We start from the raw sequence: 7,978 nt of genomic DNA on the forward strand, positions 1-7,978 counted from the left end.
GTTTCCACACGGACAGAGAGGGTTTGATCCAGAAGCCTTCAGTAACTCCAGCTTTGATGCACTGCCTTTGGCGGGAGTCCTTTTTGCTACTTCCCTCCTCTGCACCCAGGCTTGAGCCGCGCCATGTCCTCTTCATACAAAGACCACGCCTACCCGTTCGTTCGTCCGCCGGGCAAGCTCTTCTTCATTCTTTCATTTAGATTTTTACTATGGAATTGTTCAAACGTGCACCCCTCCCCCAAACAGACCTCCAAAGAATTGTTCGCGCTTCTCTGTGCATCCGTTTGAGCCCCCGTTATGCTGCTCCTTCATAACAAACCTCACAGTGACTGGGGTTGTGGGTTGTATATTTACATGCCTGTCAGCCCTATGGGACCCTGAGTGAGCTCGTGGAGGGACGCAGTCTCCCAATCCACGGGCGGGGACGGGCCCTGGCGCAGAGATCCCACAGGGGCACTTCAGGATGCTCCCAGCTTTGGAAAGGGAGACACCAAGTGTGAAACAATCAGTGATTGAGATAGAAATCTCCCGGGTATGGGACAAGCACCCGGAGGAACGTGAGTCTGGAGGGAGGCCAGCCTGCGCCGGTTCCCACGCTTCAGACGCAGTCCCCAGGGGCCGCCGCGTGGCAGCTCGTTAATCAGCGGCCCCGACTTAGAGGAGGCCCCTATGCGCCCGCTCAGACGTCTCTAAACGGACGTCTACAGCAACGAAGCTTAAATACATGCGATGGATGCACTTCCCAGGATAGTGTAAATGTTGACATTTTAAAATAAAACTGCTTCATCACTCGTTTTAGTAGATCCAGTGGAATCGAAAGAGCAGTGATTGGACACAAACCTCGTCCACACACAAAAAAAGTACAGGAATGAGCTCTCCTTTGTTAATGAAGTTTTACCTGTTTTTTTGTTCTCTTTGAAACTTGTATTCAATTCCACTTTCGTCACCGAGTTTTAGCCTACTATAATACATTTGCATGCTTGAATGTCTTGTATTGATCACACCAAAAATTATGGATGTAAACTGAAATTTTCAAAATAGAAAATTTTCTGTGCCCTGTGCCTGGCGAAGTGTTTAAAAAACTATTCTGGAAAGTTATCATTACAAATATTATGAGTATGCAATTGATCAAAACAATATAAATATAGATGTTGACAGATACGAAATGAAGTAACATTTTATTAGGATGCATTTCTTACCAAGATGATTGGGTTTTGCCCCTGTTTTGTATAGAAACAAACAAACGAAAAGCCAAATCCGTTGCTGTCAAGTTGATTCCAACGCAGAGTGATCCTATAGGACAGAATAGAACTGCCCCATGGGGCTTCCAAGGCTGTAAATCTTTCTGTAAATCTTTCGCAGGAGCAGCAGCTGTTGGGTTCAAAGCTGACCTTTCAGTTAGCAGCTAAATGCTTAACCACTGTGTCACCAGGGCCCCTGTTTTGTACAGAAGTGGATAAGTATTCCTGATTACTGGAAGGAGCAGGGTTAAGCCTCAAGTCTCTTCCTGTTTCATTCTTGCAGGTGTAAGCACTGAGAAGTATTGTTCACATAAGTAAACCTTGGAAAAAGTAGGCAGGCAGGAATATTGTAGCAACGCCCTTCAATCATTTTAACTCTCTTTGAGTTTTATGCTCAAAATCGATCATAATTCATCACTCAGAATTATTTTTGTTGCAGGTTAGTGGTGGATAAATAAAGGTTCATTATACTGGTCCCTCTACTTGTATGTATGTTGAAATTTTCCAGAATAAAAGTTAAATTTTTTTTAACTTCAACATTCATGGTTTCTTCTTTTTTTCATATTGTATTATTTCATATTGTAGTAAATGTATATGTAACACAGTATTTGCCATCTCAACATTCTTCATGTGCACCCTTCAGTGACATTAATTTACGTTCATCGTGTTGTGCACCCGTCCCCCTTATCCATTCCCAAATTTCCCCCTCACCCTTAAGAGAAGCTCAGTAGCCCCTAAGCATTGAGTTCTCATTTCTCCCTCCCTTCTGCCCACCCCTGATAACCACTAATAAACTTTGGTCTATATACTCACAAAAGGACCAAGACAGTGTGATTGCACTTATGTGAAATATCTAGAATAGCCAAGTGCAAAGAAATCATTTTTAATCTCTGTTAATCGCTGGATTAGGCTCTCCTCCAATTTTGTTGAAAGTGAAAAAATGAAAACCACCTGACTCGCAAAAGGATTTAGCTCCATTCCTTGGAGCCCTTTGAGCCCTTCTCCCTCTCCAGACCCACAGCAAGGTTTCCAACTGATCTTTCATTTGCCTTAGGCTGGGGGAGGTGTTTGCTATTTTCCCCTAAAGCACAAGAAGGTGCCCTTTGGGGAGTCTTTGGTGCTTGAAGGCTGTGATGGGTGAACTATGATGGACCTGTTGGCCAGGACCAAGAATGAAACAGATCCTGCTCAGATCGCAAGTGTATTTCCTCCCACCTCAAAGCCCTTCCCTGCAGAGGACTGGGACCTGCTCAGGCTCCTGGGGTCAAAAAGATTGAGGCTGGAAACCTTTACATCTTCTCTTCCAAATTACTTCAGCCCAAGAAAGCTTACTGAATGCACTGCAATCCAATAAAGATGAACCACTAAGATGAACCAGGGTGATCCTGGAGTGGGTTCTGGATCTGGGGGGAGAAAGCGGGGTACTATAAAAAGACATCGTTGGGACAATTAGCAATATTCAAGTAAGTTTTCCAGATTAAATAATAGAATTGTATCATGGCTAAATCCCCTGGTCTTGAAACCTCCGCTGCTATGATGGTTGTGTAACAGAATGCCCTTAAAGAGTTTAGACTTCAAGGGGCATCAATCACACTGGCAACTTAATCTTCAATAAAAACCAAAAACCTGCAGCTGTCCAGTCGATTCCGACTCATAGTGGCCCTATAGGGCAGAGTAGAACCGCCCCATAGAGTTTCCAAGGAGCGCCTGATGGATTCGAACTGCCGACCTGTTGGTTAGCAGCCACAGCGCTTAACCACTACACAACCAGAGTTTCCCAATAGTAGGCCGTAAAAACCGTTGCCGTCCAGTCGATTCCAATTCATAGCAACCTTTTAGTAGTAGGAAAACCAAAAACCAAACCCAGTGCCGTGGAGTTGATTCCAACTCATAGCGACCTAGGATAGAGTAGAACTGCCCCATAGAGTTTCCAAGGAGTGCCTGGCGGATTTGAACTGCCCACCCTCTGGATAGCAGCCATAGCACTTAACCCCTATGCCACCAGGTTTCCTTAGTGATAGGTTGTTGTTGTTGTTAGGTACCATCGAGTCGGTTCTGATTCATAGCGACCCTATGCACAACAGAACGAAACACTGCCCGGTTCGGCACCATCCTTACAATCGTTGTTATGCTCAAGCTCATTGTTGCAGCCACTGTGTCAATCCACCTCGTTGAGGGTCTTCCTCTTTTCGGCTGACCCTGTACTCTGCCAAGCATGATGTCCCTCTCCAGGGACTGATTGATCCCTCCTGACAACATGTCCAAAGTATGTAAGACGCAGTCTCGCCATCCTTGCCTCTAAGGAGCATCCTGGCCGCACTTCTTCCAAGACAGATTTGTTCGTTCTTTTGGCAGTCCATGGTATATTCAATGTTCTTCACCAACACCACAATTCAAAGGCGTCAACTCTTCTTCCGTCTTCCTTACTCATTGTCCAGCTTTCACATGCATATGATGTAATTGAAAATTCCATGGCTTGGGTCAGGCGCACCTTAGGGCTTAAATAAGAAGAGAGAACGCCCGCGTGGCCAAATGGACAGAATGTTAACACTTGGTGAATCTGGGTTACGTAGGGGTTACGGAGATGCTCTGTATTACTCTCACAACTTTTCTGTAACTTTGAAATTATTTCAAAATATAAAGGAAAACAAGAAACAGACGACACACTCAGACGCCAGGCACACCCTGGTCTCTGCCGCCACCTGGTGTCTGCAGAGGTGAGCGCACGCTAGTGTCCAGGACTTTAAACTTGAACATTCAGGGTTCCTTTTTTGTGTGTGTGTGGTAAATGTATACGCAATAAAAAATACAGCCTGCGCTCCTGACGTCCGTCGGTCCAGCCTCTGAGCAGGGTCACGCGCCTGATCAGACCCGGCAGCCTGGGGCGTCCACAGCTTTGCTCGTCTGACCTCCTCCGGTTTCGTCCATCCGCGAACCGCTGCTGGGGCATTTCTGGTGCTATGAAAGTGAAGTCACAGTAATCTTGGTTTGAGAGGAGCCAGAATTTCAGGGCCTCCCAACCCTGATGCTTTTTACAAATAGGGAAACAGGCCCTGAGAGGGAACGTGACCGAGTCGTTGATTAGAACTAAAGTCCCTTTTTCTCAGGGAGCAGCTGGCCCAAGCCACAAACGTCTCCTCCTTGAATTTGACTGTCAAAGTGGAGTCAGATGGACCCCTTGCCTAAAGTCTGAGCTCCCTCAAGGCCCGACTCTGACCTCATCTCCCACCTCCACCCCTTCCAGCCCCCTGGCCTCAAGCCCACCAAGCACATTCTCCTCTCTGGGCCTTTGCACACGCAGTTCCCTTTGCCCGGGCCTCCTTCGCCCAGCTCCTCCTGCGGTCTCTGCTAACACATCACCTCCCCCTGCGGCCTGCCCTGACCACTGTACTGCGTGAGCTCATTAGTCCACCCATTTGTGCAATTATACATTCACTTATTTGTTGTTGACTTGTTTGCTGGCCACTCCTCTTCCCCCACTGGACTGAGAGTCTATGTTAACAGCAGCTTGTCTGTCTGGTTCAAGGCAGGGAGCTTGCCACAGAGCGGTCACTTGGCAAGTCAGGAATGTTTGTACTTCCCCCCATCACCCCGCCCCCGCTTGTCCTGGTTCCTTTATTTCCCAACTTTGCTCCCAGGTGACCATCCCCAAGGGAGTGTCTCCTCCCGGGGTATCTATAGTTCCTGAGGCACTCAAGGCCCCAAGGAGAGGATTGGAGGCAAGGGGCCTAATGGTGAGACCGCCCTCTGGGAGCAGCGTGCCGCATAGCAGTCATGCCTGGCCAGAGAAAGGGGTGCAGGGGCTGCGTGGTCGAAGGGACGCAGTCGCCATCCTGCAACGCCCAGGGGAGATCAGAGGCACCCTCACAACGGGGAAGCTGAGGCGCAGGCCTTAACCCAGTAAGCCGCGGATAAGCTGACTTCAGAGTCGATGCTCCTAACCACTGCGCGTCCTCCCCTTCCAAGCGGCGAGAGAAGCGCACTGGCTGGGGAAGCCCCGGCCGGGCCAGTCCACCGAGCCCCCCCAGGGCCCTCCAGTCTCCGCCCCCCATAGGCCAGCGGAGAGTTGGCTCCGGGACACAGGGCTGTCGATTCAGGAAGAGGGTCCCATCTCCGGGACAATGGGCGGGGGCGGAGCTGGAGCGGACATGCGAACAATAACGCGCTCCCGGCAGCCCGCCCACCCTTCCCGGCCCGCTTCCGGCCTTTCGGGGTCTGGGCTGGGGGCGTGGGAGGGGCCGGGAGCAAAGGGGAAGCAGGCGGGGCTCCGCCCCAACGAGCCCGAGTCAACACCCCGAGACTGGGCCCGAGCGCAAGTGACCCTGGGCACCTCCAGCCGGGGCCTCTTCCACACCGTCAGTCCTAGGGGCCGGGGGTCCTTCCCAGATCTAACTCTGCCCCCGGCGCGCCCTCCTGCCTCGAGGCCCATGGGCTGGCTGTGTGCCGGGCAGTGATGCTTTTTTTTTTTTTAAAAAAAAAAAAACGTTTTCTTTGAGGTACAGCTTTAAAAACGATTTGCAGCCTAGTTGAATCATAGTGACCCCATGTGTGTCAGAGTAGAACTGTGTTCCACGAGTTTTCAATGGCGATTTCCCGCAAGTAGATCCCCAGGTGCCTCTGGGTGGACTTGAACCTCCAATCATTGGGTTAGCAGCCAAGCTGTCAGCAGTTTGCACCACCCAGGAGCACACAGAGGGAGATGAACACATTTTAAATATGAAATCCGATAAACTTTTACATATGTATGTACCTTGTAACCAACTCTCAGAACAGGTACAGAAGATTCTCAGTTCCTCAAAAAGTCCCCCGGTGCCCCTTCCTAGTCAACCCCTGCCCCCAACCCCAGTGTCATGTATTGAATTGTGTCCCCCCAAAATATGTGTCAGCTTGGTTAGGCTATGATTCCCAGTATTGTGTAGCTGTCCTTGGTTTTGTGATCTGATGTAATTTTCCTGTGTTGTAAATCCTAATCTCTGCCTGTGGTTAACAGGCAAGACTAGGTTATGTTCAAGAGGATTAGGGTGGAATGCAACACCCTTACTGGAGTTTCCCTGGGGTGTGGCCTGCATCACCTTTTATCTTATAAGAGATAAAAGGAGAAAGGAGGGAGCAGAGAAATGGGGACCTCATTCCACCAAGAAAGAAGCTCAGGGAGCAGAGTGCGTCCTTTGCGGTCCCTGTGCTGAGAAGCTCCTAGACCAGGGGAAAATGGAGGCCAAGGACCTTCCCCCAAGAACCAACAGAGAGAGAAAGCACTCCCCGGAAGCTCAAGCCCTGAATTCAGACTTCTAGCCCCCTAGACTGTGAGAGAATAAATTTCTGTTTGTTAAAGCCATCCACTTATGGTATTTCTGTCACAGCAGCACTAGATAACTAAGACACCCAGCCCCTGGCAACAACTGATCTGTTTCTTGTCCCTATAGTTTTGCCTTTTCAAAGATGTCTTATAGATGGAATTATGCAGATTATAGCCTTTCTAATTCTGGCTTTGAGATTTACCTATGATGTTGTGTATATAGCAATAGGTGGTTACTTTTTATTGCTAAATAGTATTCCATCTGATGGATGAACCTCCGATCGCTTATATGTTCATTCGTTGAGGAACCATTTGGGTTGTTTCCAGTTTGGGGTGATTATGAACCTCCAGGTTTTTTGCATGGACATATTCTTGTTCCTCTTGGGCAAATATCTAGGAGTGTCATTGAGTCAATTTCAACTCATAGCGACCCCATATGACAGAGTAGAACTGCCTCATAGGATTTTCTTGGTGGTAATCTTTGCGGGGAAACCCTGGTGGCGTAGTGGTTAAGTGCTATGGCCGCTAATCAAAGGGTCGGCAGTTTGAATCCACCTAGGTGCTCCTTGGAAACTCTGTGGGGCAGTTCTACCCTGTCCTATAGGGTTGCTACGAGTCGGAATTGACTCGACAGCACTGGGATTTTTGGTTTGGTTAATCTTTGCAGAGCCACTGGGTGGGTTCGAACTGCCAAGCTTTTGGTTAGGAGCCAAGCACTTAACCATTGTGCCACCAGTGCTCCAATGATAAGTCTGTGTTTGACTTCTTAAGAAACTATCGAATGGTTTTCTAAAGTGGCTGCACCATTTCACACTCCTACCAGCACTGCCTGAGTTTCTGTTGCCCCACATCCTAGCCAGCACTTACCGTTGTCAGTTTTGTTTTTTTTTCACCCATTCAAGTCAGTATGGAGCTGTGTCTCAAGAGAATATTGACAAGCAAATGAGTAAAAGCCCAGCCCAGAGAATTCCCACCCTCAGGAAGCCCCAGGGATTTCTCAGCCTTTTCTCATCCTTCTCCCTCACCTTATTCAGGTGCAGGCAGAGGTCCTTGGCCCAGAGGTAGCCCATGTGCAGACCTTGGGCAGACAGGTGCCCAACCCCACCAGCCCCCAGGACTTCTTACACTCACATCCTTTCCAGATGCATGGCCCAGAGGGGGAGAAGGGCCTTGCACAGAATCCCCCAAGTGGGTCAGACTAGGATTCTCTGGGAAAAAAAAATCAAGACAGATGGGGAGGGGGGAGTGAACATGAGTTCTCTGTTTGGGAGCCAAGGGCATGGGAGGCAGCAGCTTGTGTACCTGGCCGGCAGGTAGGCCTGAGGGCTGGACTACTAGGCACCCCCCTCCCAGGTCCCCTGTGACCCTTGGAAGATGGGGAAGGGGGTAGGTGCGAGGAGAAGCCTGCTTGCCTCCAAAGAATAATCTTTATTGTGCACCT

This window comes from Loxodonta africana, chromosome 22, assembly GCF_030014295.1.
Source record: "Loxodonta africana isolate mLoxAfr1 chromosome 22, mLoxAfr1.hap2, whole genome shotgun sequence".
NCBI lineage: Eukaryota > Metazoa > Chordata > Mammalia > Proboscidea > Elephantidae > Loxodonta > Loxodonta africana.